The sequence below is a fragment of the Oryx dammah genome, unplaced genomic scaffold (assembly GCF_014754425.2).
Source record: "Oryx dammah isolate SB20612 unplaced genomic scaffold, SCBI_Odam_1.1 HiC_scaffold_13, whole genome shotgun sequence".
Lineage (NCBI taxonomy): Eukaryota > Metazoa > Chordata > Mammalia > Artiodactyla > Bovidae > Oryx > Oryx dammah.
The window spans coordinates 20222579-20247992 of NW_024070197.1; the positions used below are offsets into that span (position 1 = coordinate 20222579).

General features: G+C 41.6%; 1 protein-coding gene across 3 annotated transcripts in view; it reads right to left on the reverse strand.

Moving 5' to 3' along the window:
• GARRE1 (granule associated Rac and RHOG effector 1) overlaps positions 1 to 25170 on the reverse strand; it is an 82354-nt gene extending 57184 nt beyond the window's left edge. The window contains exon 1 of one of the 3 annotated variants that reach the window (XM_040253126.1): positions 25089 to 25170. The gene's annotated coding sequence lies outside the window, so the exon portion shown is untranslated. Of the gene's footprint in view, positions 1 to 6967; positions 7203 to 17609; positions 17946 to 25088 lie in introns of those variants that run through there. The other 2 variants (XM_040253127.1, XM_040253129.1) reach the window with 2 other exon arrangements.
• Positions 25171 to 25414: the final 244 nt, after the last annotated feature.

Sequence of the window (25414 nt, forward strand, 5' to 3'; positions counted from 1 at the left end):
GTCTTTCCCATTCCATTGTTTTCCTCTATTTCTTTGCATTGATCACTGAGGAAGACTTTCTTATCTCTCCTTGCTATTCTTTGGAACTCTGCATTCAAAGGAGTATATCTTTCCTTTTCTCCTTTACCTTTAGCTTCTCTTCTTTTTTCAGCTATTTGTAAGGCCTCCTCAGACAACTGTTTTGCATTTATTTTTCTTGGGGATGGTCTTGATCACTGCCTCCTGTACAATGTCACAAATCTATGTCCATAGTTCTTCAGGCACTCTATCAGATCTAATCCCTTGAATCTATTTGTCACTCCCACTGTATAATCATAAGGAATTTGATTTAGATCATACCCGCATGGTCTAATGGTTTTCCCCACTTTCTTCAATTTAAGTCTGAATTTGAAGAAATAAAGTTCCCAAATTTCTCAAATTTGATGGAAAGCACATGAATCTATACATTTATGAAGCTCAACAAACTCCAAGTAGGATAAACTAAAAAAAAAAAAAAATTCAGTCCAGACACATTATAATCCAATGCCGAAAGCCAAAGAGAGACTCTTGAAAGCAACAAGAGAAAAACAACTCATAACATACAGTTGACTCTATAGTTATGTAAAGTTGCTATGAACACTGAATTAGCAAATACTAAATCAGTACTCTTAGAAGACATGCAAAGTTAAGATCCTGTAAATGTCTGGTCAAAACATTTTCACCAACCAATTAACATACAACCTTGTTTTATGTTTTTATTTAAAGATACCTTAGTTAACATATATTGTTGATTCATTGACACTGAACTCACAGGCAATAGTACTATAACTCATATCTAATCAAGCTCATCAAACACATGGATTTTCTCTGTTAGGTACATCACAGACTTCCTGGACTTAGGAACACTAGAGAGCACTTCAGCAATATACTTAGGGGCCATTTTAAACAGTGAAACTGCCAACAAAAAGGATAAAAATGCAAAAAACGTGGCACGAAAGAGACTATGAAAAGAATACTTGTTTATAGTCTGAGAGCTGAAATGAGAAGGCAGACAGTCACCCTGTTCAACCCCAGCTGGGGGTGTGCATGTTGGGTAATTCAAATTTTTTGCCACTTTGCACATGTCTACCACTGACCACAAGAGGTCTGCAAGTATTTATTTTATGTTGCAAATAAATTTTAGCCACTAAGCTAATCTGCAAACACAGGATCTGAGATTTGTGAGCATCTATGTGAGGATCAACTATGAACATAATACTACTTCAAACACTTGTATTCCCAACATAATGGGGTACTCCTCTTCTTAAAAATAAACAAAAACATCAATCTATGAAACAAATAATCGGAGAGTTACTGACCATCTTAAAAGATAAATAGAAACTCCTTTAAGTAGTGAACCCCAGGATATATTTAATGTAACAATTCAACTACTTCATTATGTACAACCTTTCAGGATTTCATTGTGATTTTAAAAGGCTCAAGCTTATATATTTAAGGTATAATCTATCTGACAAATTAGAAGTACATTATTTATAGAGACAAATTTATGCTTTAAGAGAACAAGTATAGACTTGCCTGATGGTGCAGTGGGTAAGAATCCATGTGCCAGTGCAAGGGACACAAGTTCGATCCCTGGTCCAGGAAAATTTCCATGCTGCAGAGCAACTAAGCCAATGCACCACAAATACTGAATCCATACTCTAGGGCCCGTGAGCTGCAACTACTGAGTCTGTGAGCCACAACTGCTTAAGCCCATGTGCCCAAGGCCCGTGCTCCACAACAAGGGAAGCCACCACAATGAGAAGCCCGAGCATCACAACTCGAGAGATCCCCAACTTGCCCCAAATAGAGAAAACCCAAGAAGACCTAGCACAGCCAAGAAATAAATGAATTTTTTAAAAAGAGAGACAACAATTACATTTGGAGAATCACCTACTCCCCTTTTCTCCCTTCTAGAATCCATTATTTTAAAAATAAAATTTGTAAACACTAAACAAGCAGAGGAATTGTTATTATTCATTACACTTTTTATTTTAGTGCTACGCTTATGGTGAATATTTTTATAAAAATGCCAGTGGATATTACAACTGCTTAAAGAACAGCTTAACAAGTTAAAATATACATTAATATCTCACTGACTAGTTTGCATATAGCTGCTTCATCAAAGATGATTACTTCAATCAAAAAGACAAACAATAACAAGTGTTGGTGAGAATGTAGAGAAACTGGAACCCTATACATTGCTGGTAGGACTGTAAAAAGTATAGCACTTTGGGAAACAGTTTGGCAGCTCCTCAAAATAAGTACAGTGTTACCACATGACCCAGCAATTCCACTCCAATGTATATATTCAAGAGACGAAAAATATAAATTCACACAAAAACCTACACATCGATGTTCACAGCCGCATTACTCAAAATAATCAAAAAAAAAAAAAAAAGAAACAACACAAATCTCTTATCAACTGATGCATGAATAAACAAAATGTGGCATAGATATACAATGGAACATTAAATATATATTATGCACATATAAAGGAATGAAGTACTGATACATGCTATTATAAAACATGGGCAAATTTTGAAAACACTGTACTAAGTGCAAGAGAAGCCAGACACAAGAAGCTATATATTATATACTCTGACTGATACGTAATGCCCAGAATAGGAAGATCTATAGAAACAAGTAGATTTATGGAATGGATAGTCACTGCTAATGAGTACAGGGTTTCTTTTCAGGGTAATAACAAGGCTTTGAAGTTTGATAGTGTGACTATTGAACAACTCTGAATATACTATAACACATATGGTATGTGAATTATATCTCAACAAGACTGTTATTTTCCCTATGTAACTTCTCATTTAACAGCAAAAGGTACATAATAAAAAATAAGTTTGGGGGACTTCCCTTGCAGTCTAGTAATTAAGACTCCAAGCTCAGGCCTTCCCTGGTGGCTCAGTGATAAAGAATCCACATGCCAATGCAGGAGATGTGGGTTGGATCCCTGATTCAGGAAGATCCCACACGCCTTGGAGCAACAAAGCCTCTGCACCGCAACTACTGAGCCTGTGCTCTAGAACCAGGAGCCACAGCTGCTAAGCCCATGTTCCCTAGAGCCTATGCTCCTCAACAAGAAAAGCCAGTGTCACGAGAAGCCTGTGTATCACAGCTGGAGAGCAGCTCCCACTCTCCACAACTAGAGAAAAGCCCGCACAGCAGCGAAGTCTCAGTACAACCAAAAATAAATAACTAAATAATTTTTTAAAGTGACAAAATCTACATGTTAAAAAAAAAAAGATTCCAAGCTCCCAATGCAGGGGGCATAGGTTCAATCCCTGGTCGGGGAACTAAGATCCTGCGTGCCACAATTAAAAAAAAAAAAAGTTTTCCAGGGATACCCTTCAATTCAGATGAAGGAAAAAGATCTCAAGGTACTAAATGTCCTGCACTAGACCACATAGTACCTACATCTTTACTCCCAGAACTCTAAATGCATATGGAAGTGTTCTATTCAGCACTATCCTTGTTAAGCTATGCTACAGGAACAAACCCTGAAAGGAGTGTCCTAACCTAAGATGATTTATTTCTTGCTCACATAACATTCAATGAGGATCTGGCAGCCCTTCAGCTTGTAGGGACATCACTGGAACTTGTACTTTCCACAGTCACCTTAGCACAAGAAAAGAAACCCATATCCATTCTTCACTGCCTCCCAAAATAAGCGACACACATCACTTCCCAATATAAATGACACACATCACTTCCCAACATTAAGTGGCACACGTCACTTCCCTTTGGTCAGTATTAGTCACATGTGCCAATGTAACTGCAAGATAAACTGGGAAATGTAGGGAGACACATGGAATATTAGTTAAGCAATACAGTTGGCCACAGTTGGCCACCCAGCCCAGCTGTGGCTTGCAGTTTTTACCAGATGATGAAGAGCAATTCTGATTCCACAGAGTAGAGACTGTTTTGCAATTTGGTGTCCCTACAACTGCTGTCTAGAGGCCAGGTGATTCTCACATAGGCTGCTCTAGGACACGGCTCTCTGTTGTGTGTATGTATGCAGAGTGGGGGAGTAGAAGGAGGTGGGGAGGGAAAGGTCACAGATTCCTTTTAGAAACTGATGACAAAACACTCCATAGTCAAACATGTATCCAAAACACCAGAGTTTTCCTTCAGTTTTGGATTTGGAGCCCCAGGTGAAGAACCACCTGCTGTTCACACTCTCCATGCTTCCCTTCCCTTCCCTACAGAAGAAGGCTACATAGAGCTGGAGGAAGCAGGTGACATCATCCAAACCGCATTTAGGGTTGGTCCAGCAGATAACCAAACAGGGGAGGACAAAGGCTCAACTTAACACATTCCAGGAAACCAAAGAGAAATACATACTGGACCCTTAGTGATTTTTTATTTTTGCTTACTTTTTGTTTGTTGGTTGCTCACTGGCCATGCCATTTGGCTTGTGGGATCTTAGTTCCCGGACCAAGGATTGAACCTGTGCCCCCTAAGGGGAAGCACAGGGTCCCTAATCACTGAAGCACCAGGGAATCTCCATATTGGACCCTCTGAATCCATATCATGGCCTGTGCACCTGTATTCTCGAGGTGTGGTCCTCAGGTCATGAGCATCATAATTGAATTGTTAAAGACCAAAGATGCAGGACTTCCCTAGTAGTCCAGAGGTTAAGACTCCACATGCCAAGGCAGGGGACACGGGTTCGATCCCTGGTTCAGGAAGATCCCACATGCCAAGGAACAACTAAGCCCATGCCCCGAAACTACTGAAGCCATGTGCCCTAGAGCCCCTTCTCCCCAACAAGAGAAGCCACTGTAACAAGAAGCCTGCGTACCACAACTAGAGAAAGCCCATGTGCAGCAACAAAGCCCCAGCCCAGCCAAGAGGAAAAAAAAAGAAGCCCAAAGATGCATCTGTATTAGGATAAGGCTGTCTATATGTCACATCAGTGTTTAAGGAGTGGTTATAATGCGCATTGAACATGTTATTAAGAATGGTGAAAAAAGAGAACGGAAAATTTTAAGCAATTTTTGATAAGATCCCATATTAACATTAACCTTGTTGGACTAGGTTGAAAGGAAAAAGCCAACCATAGCTTAAGGACTTCCTTCTCTGACACTAGAATTAGAATATCCCTCTTAATGAAATGACTGATAAAATGCTGATTCCTGGGGTACACCCCAAATCTAAAGAATCTATCTTTGGGATTAGGAGCAGGAAAAAAACATGCATTTTTTATAAGATTCTCACGTGGTTCTAGACACATACTATAATTTGAGAACAAAACTGGTCAGCTGAAAACCTGCTGAAAGTCACAAGGATGAGTACATGTGAAGATGCAGACTATATAAACACTACTTATGGCAACTCGTGTATTTCATCAACATTCCTAATCATTCAAAAATCCAGAAAGGGACTTCCACCTCCATGTGATAAATGATTCTATATCTTAGAATCAAGGGGCTGGCTGGACAATTCAATGAAAACTTCTGCTTATATCATAATTGCTTCTAACAAAACCATTTTAGTCACAGTTAAGGTTGGGGTTCTTCACCAGACAGAACAAACAAGACCCTTAAGAAAATAAAAATTGGTTTCTACTTATTCTTAATAGATCTGGTGTTCCTGTGCTGATCTTTGCTGTAATCAAAACTAGACAGTGTTGAATTCAAGGAAGTACCATGGAATTGAAATACCATTAAAGTCCTATCATTTTCAAATGGGACTTTGCCAGAAACAATATGCAAAGAAGGTGGTGACACGCATCTAAGGAGTCATCATCATGGCAGTCATCATAAGAGCCCTTCACAAAATGTTGCTGGAAGCTCGGCGACAGGCACGCATGAGGTTCATTGTTTTATCTGTTCTACTGTTGCCCATGATCAAACATTTCTGCAAATAAAAAGTTTAAAAAAGGACTTCCCTGGTGACACAGTGAATAAGAATCCAACTGCCAATGCAGCAGACGTAGGTTCGATCCCAGTCCAGGAAGACTTCACATGCCATGGAGCAACTAAGCTCATGTGCCAAAACTACTGAGCCTGTGCGTCGTAACTACTAAAGCCCGAGCACCTAGAGCCTGTGCTCCACAACAAGAGAAGCCACTGCAATGAAAAACCCATGTACAGTATCAAAGAGTAACCCCTCTACATCACAACTAGAGAAAGCCCATGTGCAGCAACAAAGACCTAGTAAAGCCAAAAAAAGTTTAAAATGCTCACAAACATGTATGTATGCATGGGGATACATCCCTTCCTTTTTTAAAGTATTCTCAGTGCTTGTCTTGCTGTTTTTTGAAAGCCTTCCCCCCCTATTTATCTCCCTGAAGGGCTAAAATATGTTCAATCCATTTAAGGACATTTCTCCTCTGTATTTTCTTGAAAAGAATTTTCACTGGGAAAATATTCACCATTTATGAATCCACTATTCATGCTACATGGAAATAAATATGCATTGTGAAAGACCTCAGAAATTAGCTGCAGCCAAGACTTGTAAGATTTGTGTTGTATTCATAAGTTTTAATGCTGCCTAAGACTCTCAAACACATAGTAGAAAAGGACATTTTAGGAGATGTCACATCTTTTCAACACTACAATAATTTGCAAAAACTCTCAATAAATTAAAATTGAACTCAGACCTAACTACATCTTTTAAAACATTCCTTTCTATAATCAAAGTCAGCAGCAATTTGTAATTCAACCAATAACAAAGAACAGGCTCGAAACTAGACAAAAGCTAAGTATAAAAGGGTTTTCCTTATGGCAGAAACCAACACAATATTGTACAGCAATAATCCTCCAATTAAAAATAAATTTTTTAAAAAGGGTTTTCTTATACCCATAACTGATAACATTAAAAAAAAGTGGTCATCCTGAGAAAACTTGAAGGGCTTCCCTTCAGAGAACGTAGTGGAAAACAGTGGCCTTGGGGCAGACTAACTGGGTGGGATCCTGGCTCTGCCACTTACCAGCTATGTGACCTTGGGCAAACTCCTTAACCTCTCTGTGCCTCAGTTTCATCGTCTGTAAAATAGGGATAATAACCGTAACTACTATTATTGAGTTAAATGAGTTTTATACATAGAAAGCATGTAGAATAATGTCTGGCACATATTAACTACTAAATGTTTGATGATCCTATTATCATCATTCCAATAAGTGAAAATAAGTAGGCCTTATTATTCTGCTTGTCTGAGAAAAAGTTACTGACAAGAAAGGTCTTATCAAGTCACCCAATCCCTTAACTGAGTAGAAATCTCTGTATTCTAGGGTGGCTGGCGTCACATTTCAATGATGTGATAACTATTATCTGTGAACACAGAGAACAATTTAAAATCCATTTCAGTCATTAAGCCAATAGAAAAAAAGGAGTGAAAAACAGTCCTATTGTCAGAAATGGGGCTTCCCAGGTGGCACTTGTGGTAAAGAACCCTCCTGCCAATGCAGGAGACATAAGAGACTCAGGTTCGATCCCTGGGTTGGAAAGATCCCCTGGAGGAGGGCATGGCATTCCACTCCAGTAGTCTTGCCTGGAGAATCTCATGGACAGAGAAGCCTGGCAGGCTACAGTCCATAGGGTCACACAGAGTCAGACACCACTGAAGTGACTCCGCACGCATGCAGCACTCAGCACGTGTTGTCAGAAATGGTATGGCACAAAGGAGCTTCATTTCAAGATGACAGGCTACATAAAACAGGCACACGTACTTACCTGCCCACGTTGCTCAAATCCCAAAGACATAACAGTAAAGATATTCACAAGGGAATCAACATAACAGTAATAAGAACAGCTGAGGGATACAGTCTATTTAAGTGCTGGTCACTTTCTAGAAGACAGAGAGGAAGCAGAGGAAATTGTACGACAAGATAAACCAGAGCAGAGCTAGACATTTCACATAACACGTAAAGCCAAAGGCAGGTGGAGAAGCATGGCCCTCCTCCAGGAAGAGCTGGATAAATGTTCAGCTTTGAATCAGCAGGTACAGTCAGGAGTGGGAAATAGGTTCATCTACCTGGTCTCCTCCATATTTCTCACTCCTGGCCACTGAATCAGCCAACTCCTATTAGTGGTACAGAGAAGGGTTATTTCAAATTAAAACAGGATCTTGACTGTATCTCTCTGGTCAATAAAGGAAAAGAGAGGCAAATATAAAATCAAAGAAATAAAAGTCTTTTAATCCTTCTATTAAATTTGAATCATGATTTATCTTTTTCTTTCTAAAAAGTACACATTTACTTTACTGAAAAAACCTAAATTCATATCTCAGTTGCAATTATCTTCCTTAATATGATTTCCTCCCACCAACTAGAATGAGAACTCCTTATAGAAATGGCTGATTCTTGGGACTTCCCTGGTGGTATAGTGGGTGCCAATGCAGGGACACAGGTTGGATCCCTGGTCTGGGAAGATTTCACATGCCATGGAGCAACCAGGCCCATGGGCCACAACTGTGAAGCTCATGTGCCTACAGCCTGTGCTCCATGAGAGAAGCCATTGTATGAGAAGCCCCTGCACTCCATGAAGAGCAGCCCCACCAGCCCGCAACGAGAGAACAGCCAGTGCGCAGCCACGAAGACCTAATGCAACCAGAGATAAATAATAAATAATTTTTTAAAAAAGAAAGGAATCGCTGATTCTAGATCTAGGCTCAAAAACTAAAAGATAAGCCCAGGAATTCTTATCCGGCCAGAAATTAGGGAACCCATTTAATACTACCTGGCCCGTGTCCTAGGACTCAGAGTCAACCTGAAAATTAAGCTCTATTAATGGCCAAAAGTGGTAGACTCTTAAGAATCAAAAGAAAAACTCTTTTGGAGTAAAATTCCCTAAATATATAAAAATCAATGAGTTTGGACTTGGCAATGATTTCTTGCATATGACATGAAAAGCACAGGTAACAAAAGGAAAACTAGACTAATTTTACTTCATCAAAATTAAAACTTCTATACATCAAAGGACACAACCGGCAGAGATAATTTTGGGTAAAAAGATAACCCAAAGAATGGGAGAAAATATCTGTAAACCATATATCTGAAAAGGAATTAATATCCAGAATATAAAAAGAACTCATACAACTCAAAAACATACATGTAAACAAAACGACTGTCAAATGGGCAAAGGACGTGAATAGACATTTGTCAAAGAAATAAACAAATGATCAATAAGCACATGAAAGACTACTCAACATCACCAATTATTAGGGAAATGCAAAGCAAAACCAAAATGAGATACCACTTCATATGCATTAGAAACAACATTATAAAAAGAAAAAATAACACAGAAAACAACATGTTGGCAAGGATATAGAAACTGAAGCCCTGTTCATTGCTGGTAGAAATGTAAAATGGTATAGTCACTTTGGAAAACGGGATGGCAGTTCCTCAAAAAATTAAACATACATTAATAACTAATTACCATATGATCCAGCAATTCTACTCATGGGTATATACAGAAAAAAACTGAAAGCAGGGACTCAAACAGATATTTGTACACCAATGTTCATAGCAGAATTATGCATAATAGCAAAAAGGCTAAAACAAGCCAAATGTCCATCAATGGATGAATGGATAAACAAAGTGTGATATAATCATATAATGGAATATTATTCAACTTAAGAAGGAAGGAAATTCTGATACACACTTCAATATAGATGAAACTATTAATCCATGTGGCAACTGACCTCTCTACTTATCAGACCATAGATCTACAGAAACTTGGCAGTGGTTGCAATATCTGTAGTCTTAAGACAAAGTGATGTGCGGAAGATAGAGACCATGGTAGAGGCTTTACTTTGGAAGTAAAGTAACAGCTAAATAACAGGATCATCAAGCACCCTGTTTCTCAAGCTCATGCCTGAGATAGGTAAAGAGTGCTAGTTATTTCTCTGGGGAGCCTGTCCTTCGTCTTTCTCTGTTTATAGCATCTTTTACCACACACATACACACGCATGCTTTTCCCTCATTTCTCTATATGTTCAACTGTTCTTTTACAGTATCAGGTTTTACAACTTCATCTACCTTGTCCAAAGTGATGATCAAAAATAGATGAACCCTTTGAAAAAGATATACAAATTGCCAACAAGCAATGGAAAGATGGTTAACATCACTAGCTATCGTTGAAACGCAAATCAAAGTCATGAGATATCACTTTACAACTAGGATGACTATGATAAAAATACAGTCAAAACAAGTGTTAGCAAGGATGTGAAGAAACTGGAATCTATGGGAATATAAAATTGTGCAGACACTTTGGAAAACAGTCTGGCAGTACCTCAAAAGGTTAAACAGAATTACCATAAGACCAAATAATTCCACAACTATGTATATACCCAAGAAAAATGAAAGACATATGTCTACACAAAAACCTGTACATAAAGGTCCAGAGCAATATTATTCATAATAGTAAAAAAGCAGAAATAACCCAAATGTGTAACAACTTAGTGGCATATAGCCATACAACGGAATAATATTCTTCAGGCATGAAAGGAATGAAGCATGAGAATTCCCTGGTGGTCCAGTAGTTAGGATTTTGGTGCTTTCACTGCTGGGGCCTGGTTTTCAACCTCTGGTTGGGAAACTAAGATCCCACCAGCCATGCCAAGTAGCCAAAAAAAAACCCCAGAAATGAAGTACTGATACATAAAACAGCATAGATGAGTCTTAAAAACATTACACTAAGTGAAAGAAGCCAGAAACAAAGTTCACAAATTGCATGATCCCATTAATATGCAGTGTCCAGAATAGGCAAATCCATTCAAACAGAAAGTTTGATTAATGGTTGCCTAGGGCTAGGGTGACTGAGAAAAACAAAGAATGACTGCTAATGAGCACAGGGTTTCTTTTTTTTTTTTTTTCCCAGCGTTTCTTTTTGGAGTGATGAAAACGTTCTGAAATTGTGGTGGAAGTTGTAATAATTATGAATATACTAAAAATCATTGAATGATACACTTTAAGTGAGTGAACTGATGGTGTGTAACTTACATTTTAATAAAGCTGTTATTTAAAATAAAGATGATGACTCCAAAAACAACTCCTTCAGAGAAAACAGAAAAATCTCTGTCCTCTCCAGTCCACAGCAATGTAAATCTAAATACCCACTCTTGATAATGTGGGGACACTCACAGGAAATTAGGGAGGTAAGTGAAGTTATTGTCCATGAAGTTCAAAGTCCAACCATTTCCATGGTGATTTTTTTTTTTGGGGGGGGTGTCAGTCAGAATGACACAAGCCATATTTAGAAGAGCATTACAGAAAAATGCTTTGAAGAATTTTATTCCCAACATTCACAAATTTAAAGTGTCTATTCAGACAAGAGAAAATGTCCAGAAGACCCAGTTCTTAGGTCTCTCTCGCTCTCTCCTTAGGACTCTTCTTTTGGCTCCCCTTCTGCTGTCACATTAAAAGGAATGATAGACAAAGATGCTAGTTCTCCTTGCTCTCCTCCTGCCCCTCTGGCCATTCTCAGTCACCTCTCTGAGTCACTGACAGAGCTGAAATGCTGTGGTTCCTCAGAGCTCTATGTTGCGCCCTGTTTCTAAGATCAACAAATTCTCACTGGGAGGATCCCCAAATCCATCTCTCTAGCCCCAATCTTTCTCTTGTGCTCCATATTCCAAATATTCAACGGCCCAGTACACAGGTCTTTGAATCAAATGTCTAGAACCAATTCTCTCATCTTTCCATATTCCTTCCCTGTCTTGATGAATGGCATCACTATTAACCTACACGAATAAGCCAGAAACCTTAGTCATGTTCATTCTGTCTCCTTAACAGTTTACAAGTCTTTTCTATTTTCACTGCCAATCCAAAGTTCTAACTATCTTTATCTCCTGCCTGAATTATAGAGGAGCCTCGTGAGTGATCTTCCAAATGCCTGGACTGCTCCTCTCTGTTGCTGTGTGATTAATCATGCCACTCTCCTGCTTAAAACCGATTACAGCTCTCCATTACCTTCCCATCTTTCTCCCACCTCCCCCACCCCATTTCTGCCTAGTTCATGCCTGTGCCATTTTTCCTGTCACCATCTACCCACTGAGCTCCTTCTGCATGGAAAGCTCTCCTGGCTTACTTTCACTCCTCCTGGATGTCTGACCCGTCACTGCCTTTGGGAAGAGACCTTAACAGAGCCTGCGGTAGAAGCACCTGCGTGTGCAACCATAGCATCCTGTCTTTAGCCCTGTCTTAGCCTCATCTCCACTGCACTGTAATGTAATGCATCACAACTGCCAGCTTCCCCTGTGTTTCTCTGCCACCTCCAGCAAAGATCAAGAAGCTCATTCAAGATATTTGACGGTGCTAAGCACCTTGTAAACATTCAATAGCTGTTCGCTAAATAATTAGTTCATCCTCAGTATTTATTTAATGGCTATTTCTATACAGCATTCATATGTTCAGCCTTGCTAGCCACAGAAGCAGTAAGCTAAGTGCTAGGTAAGAGTCCACTTGAAAAAGAAAAAAAAAAGCTGACAAAATGGCATGTTCACCCAAGTTCTCCTCAATAAAACTGATCATTAAGTGACTACTATGTGTCAAGCATTACACCCAGAGCTTTGATACATAATTTCATTTAATATTCACTAGAACTGTAAAAGAAAAACAACTGACATTAACTGAAGAGATACTAAGTAACAGGCACTGTGCTACACACTTCACATTTGTTACCTAATGACCCTGTGAGGTAATATAAGAAGCTGAGTGAGTTCTTTAGGTTCCTGCTACACTGGTGAGGTAAATAGTCCCCAGAAGAGCTGGTTTGCACCTGGGGGGCCTGCCACTAGCAGCAGAGCTCTCCATCACTACATTACTCTACCTCTGTCAATTATCTAGACTGAGACATTCTATTTATTATCCTTAGGAGATGGTCTCATGCTATAGGATTCTTAACAGGAATTGGCAGGAAGTTGAGCTGGAGAGATGAAAAAAGAGAAAAGTTGTTTCTCTTTAGGAGATCATACCATATCTATTGCTGATGACCCAAATTCAACTCTCCTGGGACTAGACTCATAAGACATGCTGGTCATCCTTCCATCCCTTGGTCTCCCTCCTGTATATTTACTGCCTTGATATCAACCCTAAATGTGTTAGCCCAGGTGGTGCCTATCGTGTTCCCTTTCCTTACAGTCTCTTACAACATTCAGTCCTGCCAATTGTGTTCACCACAGTTCACAGTTCAATACTGGTCACCTGGTCTGCATAAGCACTGCATAAATGTTGGCTATTGTTACTGTTGCATCCTAAATGCTTCTTGCTCTCTCCCTTACACCGTTTAGCTTCCAAAGAACTAGCCTTCAGGAGCAAGCATGTAAGGCCAAGAAAGAGTATCTTCTATGAGGACTAGAAGCCAAGCCTCCAGATGCTCAGGCCCCAAGACCTTTCAATGAAAGCATAATAGACAATAGCAAAATCTAAGTAGCAAGCTAAAAATGCATGAGAATATCAGATGCTGGAATAAAACTATCAAATAGCTCCAATCCCAAGGGACCAAACATTCTATTTTATCCCATTTCACAAAATTAGTAAGTCAGCACTCAATCTTTAACATAGTGGCTCTCAACAAGTGAAGACAAGGTTATACATACAAACATACATACACACTCTCACTCACAAACACAGACATCCACCCAGGGGACATTCTGCAACGTCTGGAAACATTTTTTGGTTGTTACAACTGAGAAAGTGCTAGTGGATTAGGCCAGGAACGCTGCTAAACATCCTGTAGGGCACAGGACAGCCCCCTGTCCACCTAAAGACAAACAATAATCCACCCAAAAGGTCAATAGTACTGCTCCTGAGCAACTCTGCTAAACAAAGTCCTTCCATGTTCAGGTACCTAACGTATAAGTTATTTCTTTCTGGGAAGATGATACAAACTTTCCCCAGAAGTTAAGCCACAATAGATACATTTAAGGTATCACTGGAAGAGAGGAAGGTAAATACTAAATACCTGGTTGAGAAATCAAATGCTGGGACTTGGGAGGAAGGAGAGCACTGTAGAGGCTGAGGCCTTGTCAAAGATCCCAGAGCAGATGGGACTCCTCACTTCACTCCAAGCCTGCCAATCGAGGGCCCCTCCCCCCAATACAGAATCACCCCCTCCAGCCTCACTTGCAATAGGTCCCTTCCACTCACCCTTGGCTCCTGCCACACTGTCCACCCACAACAGCTGCTTCTCCACAGGGCTACTATGTCCCAGTGTTACTACTGGAAAAACCCCTCAACCACTTCCCAAAAACTCTGCCCTCCAGTTGAGGAGTACCCAGTTTTCCCCAACCCCAGGCTGAGGAGGATATGTCATCATCTCAACCCAATCACCATAAGAGTGTGCTTCTATGATTCCTGTGGACAAAGGTGGAACATGCTTTAAGGGATTTCTCTGGTGATCTAGTGGTCAAGACTGCACTTCCACCGCACGGGATGCAGGTTAGACCCCTGGTCTGAGAACTAAGATCCCGCATGCCTCACGATGCGGCCAAAAAACAAGCTTAAAAAACTAAAGAAAATGCTCTCTTTCTTTTTTTTTTTTAATAAAGCCCTAAAGCCTTGGACTTCCCTGATGGTCCAGGGGTTAAGATCCCATGCTTCCACCGCAGGGAACACAGTTTCAACTCCTGGTCAGGGAAGTTCCACATGCCATGTGGTATGGTCAAAGAATAAGCATAAATAAATATAAATAAATTAACTAAATTTTTTAAAAAAAGAGCCCTAAAGCCTTGCTCTCTGCCAGCTAAAATCAGGACTTAGCAGCTGCCAGCCAGGATACGCCTCACTTCCTGTAGTTGCTCAGTAAAAATAGGAAGTGGGGGAGGAAATTCACAAAGCAGAAACAAAAGTAATCACTGCCTAGCTTCCTGAACACAAATCACTGAGCAGGAAGGGTATCATTAAAACATGGAAACAGAAAGGGAGGCATGGAGAGCCAACACCAGGGGAAAGGAAGTGACACTTAGGGGTCCACCAAGCCCAGACTACTGTGCCCAGGAGACTGCTCCCAAAGAAAAATACATGCAAAACTGGGCTCTAGTTTATACAGAAAGTTTCCAAGGAATATAATCCATGTTAGTTTAAAGAATCGTGCAACAACTCCTGAAACATTAAAGTTACATCAGAGTTTTAAAAAAAAAAAATCAATGAAAAAAATTTAAGGATGCCAAGATTAAACTAAATTTTCCCTGGTCAAGAAGTGGCTACCAAAACTGCTATTAAGACAGGTGGCCCAGTGGTTAAAGCTCTGTGCTTCCACTGCAGGGGGCACTGGTTGTAGATCCTTGGTTGGGGCACTAAGATACTGCATGCCCAGTGGCGAAACCAAAATAAAATAAAACGAAAAGTTACTAAATAACTGACTGGTTGAAAAATCTGAAGCCCATGCTTTCCTGTATGAAAACTCAAGCAGACAGGAAAAAAAACCCTACTAAATATACAGCTTTGTGCAGCCAAAACAAAACAAAAAGTTACTAAATAACTGACTTGTTGACAAAATCTGCAGTCCAAGCTTTCCTATACTGAGGTATGAAAACGCCAGTAGACAGGAAAAAACCCTACTAAATACACAGCCTGGTGCAGCCAAAACAAAAAATATTAAAATCATATTGAGGTATGAAAACTCAAGCAGACAGAAAAAACTCTATTAAATAAGAATTCTATTCACAGAATTCTAAAAATTTCTAATCATAGCTAGAATCTATCGTAGTTAAAGATACTTCTACACCTGTGTCCTCTAGCATGGCTCAACCCTGTAAGTTGCGCCTGAATGCTCTAGGCACCTAGGATGCAAAGGTTAACAGTGCTGGTGTCAAGGAGATTTTGGTCTAATGGGGTAACACTGCTTCCACGGGGTGACTCCTGACTGCCTCCTGTGCTGACACCTGCTCTAAAACAATTTATCATCACAAAATACGACATTCTTCCATAAAAACAAAGCGAGTTAGCATTAGCAGACTGTCAAAAAGCTTTTATACAGTAATCTATGAATAACTGATAATTTCAGTTACAGCAGAAAAAAGAAATATTCTAACCTCAAAGGCAACAGAGTTGAAATTTAGTTTCAGAATAACACAGGTTAAAAACAAAATAGTCCAGGACCCTGGTGGTCCAGCAGTTAGGACTCTGCTTTCACTGCCAATGGTGCGGGTACCTGTAAGCCATGAGGTAGGACCAAAGAAACAAAACAATATTAGAACTTTTGAACTGTATTAGAGAAATGCTCTGAGTCAAAAAATAATCTCTGTTGAACAGAAATCTCCAAAAGAAAAGGAAATGGGAGGGGGGGGGGTGCAATGGGAAGTCAGAGTCTTGCCAAGAGGGTTTATCTGTAAACAACTACCCCACATCTCCAAAAGGTGAACAAAGTTGGCTCCTAAACATCTGAAAAAGTTTACTCAGGGAAACAAAGTTTTTATCTATAAACTGAATTTGTCTTGAACCATTTAAAATTTGCACATCAAAATGCACCCAAGCACTATGAAGACATTCATGACAACAAACTATGCTGCTGATGGAAATTAGAGCATAAATCAAGGAGAGACAATAACTTTAAACCATTAAATTAAAAGTTACAAAACACTGATGTAATTTTTCAAATCCGATTTGTTTAAAAATATTTTTTTTTAACCTAGACCTATTAAAAACCTTCCGTTTTTGTTTCAGTGTGTTAGAGCATGAAAAGGCTTAGATCTACTCAGCTCTGGTTAAGTCTAGTCCAAAGTTTCCAAATTTATGTATCCATTAGAAAGTCATTTAAGAAAACTTAGAAGTTCTATAGCGCTACTCATTCTTAACAACTTGCACTGTGGAACCTATCCAAAATTAACCTCCAATGGGGAAAAACAAGTATTTATCAAGAAGCTTATGTACAAATGGGTAAATCAAACTGTAATACGGAAACTATTTCTCTTAATACAGAGAGGAACTATATAAATTTTAGATAAATACACTTCAGATTCAGGATAATTTCTGAAAATTTAAGGTACCCATGAAAAATTTTATCGATGAATATAACAGAAGTTCCATCCTTTGGACTGGGAACAAAGCTCCAATTTTCACACCCAGCAAGCCTTCCCGTCTCTCAAAAAACTCGAGTAAATCAGAGTTATAGCTCAGGAGCTCATTCTTCTCCGCAAACATTCCAGCAAGTCAAATATTTAGCTGTGAGGACATTCAAGGAGCCTCCTACCCCCACTTCTTTCCGAAGCAGGCAAGACAGCCCTAGGAGGAGGACTGCGGTGGCTCATGTTCTTAATTTGCAGGGTAAGAAGCTCCAACATTGAAAGATTTCATGGAAACAGTTATGGCTTTGGGAGACAGATTGACCTGGGTAGGAGATCCTGCTCTCGGTAAACTATCAGCTGAATGAATGGTATTTACTAACCCAAGATCTTATGCAAATTACTGAACTCCTGTGCCTCAGTTTCTTCAGGACTTCAGTGAGGATTAAGTCCATAAAGGACAGCACTCAATAAATAGAAGCTACTGCTTTGAAACAGGCCACAGACCAGTCAGAGGGCACCATTTTATCTTTTCTTTTTAATTATTCATTCTGGCCTACTATCATTAAAAATACAAATTCCCCTTCACCCCCACATAGTTATAACAACTTTCAAAAATACTTTTTACCTTCTTGCAGCTCTGGCCTCAACTCCCAAAGTCCTGGCAAGAAACTGAAAGTAGTGCTGCCCTGCGTTCTCCAGAGGGGAAGGAAACCAGGCTCCTCCCACTTCCCTGCTGCCCACTCCCTCCTCTTTCAGCCCCAAACTAGAGAAAGAACAGGGGCAGTGCTAAGGAATGAATCACCCTGCATTACAAAGTACATTACAAAGCGACTCAAGCACAGGTGTCTTCTCTCCTACCTTGAGATGGGGAACAAGATAGGTCCTCGTAGACTGCCCTGGTGGTGCAGTGGATAGGAGTTCGCCTGTCAGTGTAGGGACACAGGTTCAATTCCTAGTCCGGGAAGATTCCACATGCTGTGGAACAATGAAGCCTGTGCACCAATGACTGAACCTGTGCTCTCAGGCCCACAAGCCACAACTACCAGAGCCCCTGAGCCTTGAGCCCATGCTCCGTAACAGGAGAAGGCACCACAACGAGAAGCCCTCACACCACAACAAAGAGGAGCCCTGGTTCGCCTCAGCTAGAGAAGACTGCATACAGCAACAAAGACCCAGTGCAGCCAAAAATACAGATAAATAAGAAAAAAAAAAAAAAAAAAGACGACAGATCCTTGTCCCTGCTGAGAGGAACCACTTTCCCCTTTCCCTGCCTAGGTACCAGACTGCAGCTCTCAAGTCTGGGAGCCAAGCCAGCTTCCTCTACCTGTTCTCAGGCACACACATCCCCCTCTGGGATGTGGGAGTTGAGTAGTGGAAGACTCAGGTACTTCTAGGTTCACCAGTCATAATGACCATCTCACTGGCACCTAATCCCCAAATCATTTTCAATTAAGAAAATTTGAATTTTTTTCAGGTAATACCTAGCTTTAATTGCACACTCAAAATCAATCTTTCACATTATGATTCTTTGCAACTACCAATTTGAAAAAGCACATATCTGACGGTGGCCTAGACACAAGGAACATAATCAAAATAGTTAAAAAAAAAAAAATCAACACCATCTAGGAATGAATCCTAGAAACAGACTCAGGAAATGTAGAGGCCTGTATCCAGGATGCCCACTGGCAGCACTGACTACAAGCACCAACCTGGAAGTAACCCACATGTACTGCATTAAGGGGTTCATTAAAAAAAATTACACAGGAACACCCCACAATCATGTGAAAGATCAAGGTAGAGCTACCACATTCATCAAGCCTAAACTGTCATTATCATAAATCTATCATTATTTTATATATATTAACAACAGTGACTGGCCATGGCATTAATATACCTCAGTTTCAGGCTCCCTCAAAGCTCTTTCCTGCCTCACTTCTCTGCCTCAGTCCATCTCGGACACATATCACCCCCAGAACAAGCCACTTTGTGTCCTTGTCTCTCCTTTCACTTTTTCTAGAAGTTACCAATATTTAAGATCCACTGTTTCTTCGGCCCCTTTAGTTCCCATGGAGCCTTTGCAGATAAATTGCGGACACACAGAAACAGACTGGACACATCTTCACAGTCACTTTGGTGCACAGCACAGGCCCACACCACGACCACCACCAGCAGAAACCCACACCTGTCAGGAACTGTTCTAAGGACTTCACAAATTGCAACTCCTTTAAGCCTGACTATAACACCAGGAGGTAGGCACCATTACTTTCCCCCTTTTCAGACAGTGTAAACTGAGGTAAAGAGAGGCTTAGGAGTTAGTGACTAATTAAGTAGTAGAGGCAGGATGTAAACTCAAGCAGTCTGGATACAGTCCTTGCCCTTAACCTCTACGCTATTCCCCTCTCTAAATGACTGCTGTGTACAATGGACATTTAGCTTTTAATTTCTCTTTTTTTCTTTTGGCTGTGCCATGCAGCCTGTAGGATCTTAGTTCTTGGACCAAGGATAGAACCTGTGCCCGCTACACTGGAAGCGTGCGTGCAAGCTCAGTCACTCAATTGTGTCCAATTCTTTGCAGCCCCATGGACTGTAGCCTGCCAGGCTCCTCTGTCCATGGAATTTTTCAGGCAAGAATACTGGGAATAGGTTGCCATTTCCTACTCCAGGGACTCTTCTCGACCTAGAGATCAAACCCACATCTCTTGTGTCTCCTGCACTGGCAGTCGGGTTCTCTACCACTAAGCCACCTGGGAAGCCTTACAGTGGAAATACAAAATCTTAACCAATGGACTGCCAGGGAAGTCCTCCTATTAATTTTTAATTGATAATATAATACAAGTACACCATTGAAAAAAATCATATTGTACAAAAGAGTATGCAAGAAAAAGCTAGGTCAGTCTAGCAACCTCAATTTCTGGAGCCTCATTCCAATGGCAATCACTGTTTCTTTTCTATCATTCGAGAATTGTCTTCCTGCCCTTAGAAATCTGTTTCATGAGTACTCTTTTTTTTACACAAATGAACACATATACACATTGTCTTGCATCTTGCCTTTTTCACTGAGATGATATTTCTCTGTGCTTGATGCATTCTGTACGTATGCTGTTTTGATTCAATACTAAGACATACATATTTTCACACTTTAACCCAAGATGTTTTTATGAAGTCAGAAAACCTTGTGACCTTGGACTTTATTAGGAAAAAGGAGCCACAAAAGGCTTTTAAGTGCATAGCAGATATTAAGGGTTAGCCTTACAGCAACATGCAGGCTCAATCGAGGGGCAGAGACCTTGTAGGTGATATCTGACATGTCATTTCTCTTTAACAGTAAATACCTACATCACAGGATTATTATGAGGAGCAAACAAGGTAATATATGCAAAGCACTTCACATGACACCTGGCTGGCACAGTGAGGCTAAGGGATAGACACAACACCTGATGCAAAAGCTAGAGACTGTTATGAAGTATATCTTCAAAAGCTGGCCCCACTTTCCAGTCTCATTTCCCTCTACTCCCCTATTCATGTCTATCCACCCTTCACCCTAAATCTCCTTCAAATCACATACCTCAAGGTTGCTCAGCTCTACACCTCTGTAGCTGTCATGACCGTGCCTAAAAGCCTGCTCCCCTTCTGGAAGAGATGAACTCACTACTTCCCACAGTATTCAGCTCAAGACCAGCCTTCCCCTGGAAGTCTTCCTTGACAACTGTGGCTGAATTCTTTGAATAAGCAGTTTGGGAAGAGCATATCTGTCATGACTTCCCACTTTCTAACTCTCAGCTTTGTCAGTGCACTCAGGAACAAGTAGGTTCAGGGGGACTGATTCAGGCTATCTAAGCTCAAAGATGACTGATGTATTAACCAGAGAAGTGAAAGTCAAACTTGCTCAGTCATGTCCAATTCTTTGTGACCCCATAGACTATACAGTCCTTGGAATTCTCCAGGCCAGAATGCTAGAGTGGGTAGCCTTTCCCTTCTCCAAGGATCTTTCCAATCCAGGGATCGAACCCAGGTCTTCTGCATTGCAGGTGGATTCTTTACCAGCTGAGCCACAAGGGAAGTCCAAGAATACTGGAGTGGGTAGCCTATCCCATCTGCAGTAGATCTTCCCAATCCAGGAATCGAACCCAGGTCTCTTGCATTGCAGGCAGATTCTTTACCAACTGAGCTATCAGGGAAGCCCTGAAGGCCAGTTACAAACTCTATAAATACTGACAAGAGCTAATACTAAGCACTTACCAGGGGCCAAAGAGGAAGGTGTTATTACCCCATTTCTCCGATGGGGAAACAGACCAGAATCTCACCAATCAGTCGGGATGAAGAACACTCTCAACAGGCAATCTCCATGTAAAGTCATGTTCTAATCAAAGGGTTTTCAGATCATGGCAGCAAAGGAAAGATTCTTCCCACTAGAGCCCACTAGAGATATCAACAAAGATGCATGCATCTGTTTGGAAGTGCAAAGGCCCAGTGGAGGACTGCACACAGCTCCTCCAATCAGGGTCCCCAGATGCTACTACAAACACATAAGTCAATTCTTCTCTTGGACCCACCAACCCAATTTCCAAAGATATCTTCCAAAACCTCTCCTTCCAGAGTCCCAGTCTTTCTTCTGAGGATACAACATTAAGTTTAAGCCCTTGGCCACAAACACATTCCAATCATGCCTTCTGAGGGTTATAGCTGGGTCATTCTGGTTGAACTTGAAAGTTTTCCCTGAAATTCTCAAACCTACATTTACGAACTTCTCTTGCCTTGTATTTTTTCTATAGATAATTGATGTAACATTCATTCTGATTTCATTCTCAGATGATCATTGATTCAATCAACAAATAATCCCTCCGGAAACACTGTGCTTCAGGCTGTGGAGATAGCAGCAGTGAACATGACAGACAAGATCTCCAAAACCTGTCTCCTGCTTCTAGGCACTTGCGATACTTGATGAAATTGCTTATCTGGTTTTCTTACCTAGGCCACGCCTTCCAACTCTGTATTCCCATCTTCCAGTACAGTAACTGGCCTACACTGTAAATACTCCGTAAACGTGAGCTAACTAAATTCATGACTAAATTCACAGGGTCTCGCTTTTCTAATTTAGAGTCGGATCATATTATGTCTGAAGTCCCTGAGAGCAAAGGTACAAGTTTACATCAAACTGTAAGAAATAGAAAGCAAATGGCAAATACAACCCAAATCAAGAAAGGAGAAGAGTTGTAATAAGTCAACTGGTAAGAACTTGAAAGTCATGAAGGACAAGCCACCTTGGGAAGCAGTGAAGGGCTCCCTCATCTGAAGACAGTATGGCCTTGGGAACATGTCCAGAGGTCAGTTAGAGTGAAAGAAAGAAATTACTTGCAGCAAAGTCTGAGTTGGGGTCACCAAGTGGAAACAGGGTGAAGGGATGAAATGGGTCTCTACCTAGAAGTCACATACTGGACGAATGAGGAGCATGCACTGAGGCACAGAGGTAGAGATATTCAGCCAGGCCTTAGAAAATGCCTAGACCCTGATGCTGGGAAAGACTGAAGGCAAAAGGAGAAGGGGGCAGTAGAGGACGAGATGATTAAATAACATCACTGACTCAATGGACAAGAATTTGAGCAAACCCTGGGAGACGGTGAAGGACAGAGAAGCCTGGTGTGCTGCAGTCCATGGGGTCGCAAAGAGTCAGGCACAACTTAGTGACTGAACAATAACAAAAATACAAAACGCTCCCAGGCAGATGTGGGAAGAAGAAGAGAAGCAAAGACAAATGAGAAAGCACAGTCACAAAGTTAAGATAATGACCACGATAGCATCAAGAAGGCCAATCAAGAGGAGGTTCACAACAGCAAGAAAGTGTGGCTCACCATGCCAAATACTTATGGTCAAGGGAAATGAGAAAGCAGCAGCCACTGTGTCTATCCATTAAGGGACCATCATGAGGATAGATTCAGTATGAATAAAGACATTTGAAGCACAACCCCTGACACATCCAGGCTTTCAGTGAACTTATACTAAGAGAAAATGGGAATCTCACTTTTTCTGTAACTCCAAAAAAGCAATTCCTTATTCAAACCAACATTCTCTGTCCACCTTGGAAGGTCATCATTTTCCATTAAGCAGAAAGTCACAGGAGGGAAAAGAAGAGAGTGGACACTCAACTCATGTGATGTCCCAGTCCACTAACTCTCAGAAACAGTAATTTTCCTATAGACTTGTTAGATTTGCGTGACAAAAAGCTCCTGGTGTATTAGGCTTCAGATCAGCAACAGAATAAACATTTAGCAAAAATTTCAGCTGAATCATGTGCAACTTGTTTAAAATTTTTTAAAGAAGATGCTTAAAACATGCTGTCTTCCAAAAATCCAGGGATAATTTTAGATAGAAAAATCTAGGCTTGCCAAGGGAATCTGAGAACTTTTCTATCTTGGTCTCCAATGCTAACCTACGTATTCGTGTGCAAAAATAGAGGAAGATTAGAATCTCAAATGCCAAACGGAAAAGTTGCCACAACAAACCTGAACTCTTCATATGGAGTTTGTTATCTTGTAGCAAGAAAGCAAATGAAACTGTAGTAACTAAACTTTCTATCTCAGAAAATAAAAATTAAAAAAAAAATTCAAATGTTAAATACTCCCTGGACTTGTAAAGAAAAATAATTTTTACAAAAGATACTGTGAATGGAATGTTGAAAAAGCATACACAAAATCTAAATATCAAACCTGTAAGGAGTCTTTTACAAACACATACTTAGAAGTTTCGGTGTAAAACATGATAAAATGGCAATCATAGCTTATTCAATAAAATTGGGAAGGTATTTGGAAAATTTTTCATATCTTAAACCAAAACTCTATTTTAAGTAAATTAAATAGCTAAAAGAAAAACAAAATAAAACTATGAAAAGAGAAGCAAAGATGGATGTATGTTATAAATACTAGAATGAAGAATAATTTTGGAAGCATCAACGAAAAATAATACTATGCATTTTAAAAATGAATGTTACCTTTGACCTCATTTGTTAATGTATACTAAAAGAACCATCAGACAAATCCCTGTGGCAGAAGCATCTATCCCATGACGAACTGGAAGCAACCTACATGTTCTTTAGTAGGACTTGGTTAAATTGTGATATACAAAGGTATATTATGAAGTCCATAAAAGTGATAATACATGTATTTATTGGTATCACCAAAATGTTAGCAATGGCTATCACTGAGTGGTAGATTGCAGGATGATTGTCACTTTAAAAAGTACTGTCACAACACTTTATGTTGTCTTGAGCGAGAAGGAAGGAGAATGAATTGCTTTTAAAATGGGAGTGAGGGGCGGAAACAAGCTATTTTCAAATTAGGGACTCTCCCCCCAAAGCTAAGTATTCCATCTGGCAAAATTTGTGAGGAGAATAAACAAAATTCTTATCATGCCAACCAGGCAAGGTTCTTTCCTCGCACCGAGCAGAAGAGGAAGACACACCCCTGGCCCTACGCTCGCCTCTCGGGCTTGGGTCCTTCATCCTCAGCCCCGGCCCTCTCGGGGTCCCCGCGCAACCTCCCCGGGCCCGACTGCGCCAACGGGCTCAGCGGGGCCGGAAAATCGTGTTCCTCGGGGCCCGGCCCGGCCCGGCCCCGGCGGGGAAGGTGAGCTCAGCCGACCGGCAGCCGCGGGGCGGCGTGAGGGCCGCGTCCCTAGGCAGTCCCCGCGGACCCCGAGACCCATAGGCCGAGGTCCCTCCGCGGACTCCTCGGAGGGGTTTCCGGGAGCGGGTCCCAGGGCCAGCTCGACCTCCCCGGCCCCGGTCGCCCAAGGGAGCGTCCCCGGCCCCTCATGTCCCGTATCGGCGGGGTCCCTGCCGCGCCCCCAGTCCCAAGCACGAGCCGCGAGGCCTCTCCGGGCTTCCGTCCGCCCGGCCAGCTCCCCCTGAGCCCGGCGTCCTCCACAGCGGACAGGCAAGGGGCGGGAGCCGACGGCCCTGAGCCCTGAGGCCCCGAGCGGGAGCGACGCCCCGCGAGCTCATCCAGTCGCCAGCCCCGGCAGCGGCCCACCGCCCTCCCGCCCCGCGGTGGGTGAGCCCGCCCGCCCGCCAGCCAGAGCCAGGCAGCGCCTGCTCGCGCCCGCTCCTCACCTGCGACGCGCCCCGGCCCCCTGCGCACCGCCCGGCCCGGCTGTGTACACCGGAAGTGACGTCTCCGGGCCGGCCCCGCCCCCGCCCCGGGCTGACGCCGGGCGGCTGAGGACCCAGCGGCTGGGAGCCGACCCCCACCTCGCAACGCGCTACGCGAGCCGGGGACGCTGGCGGCCCTGCACCTCCGTCCCGACTTCCGAGTGGGAGAGCCAGGATGCGCTGGAGGACCGGCAGCCAGAGCCACCCAGTTTCTCTACTGTGACTTGGCCTCCGGGCGGGAGGGGTCAGCTGCGTCCACACAGATTTATTGTTAAAATTAATTACTG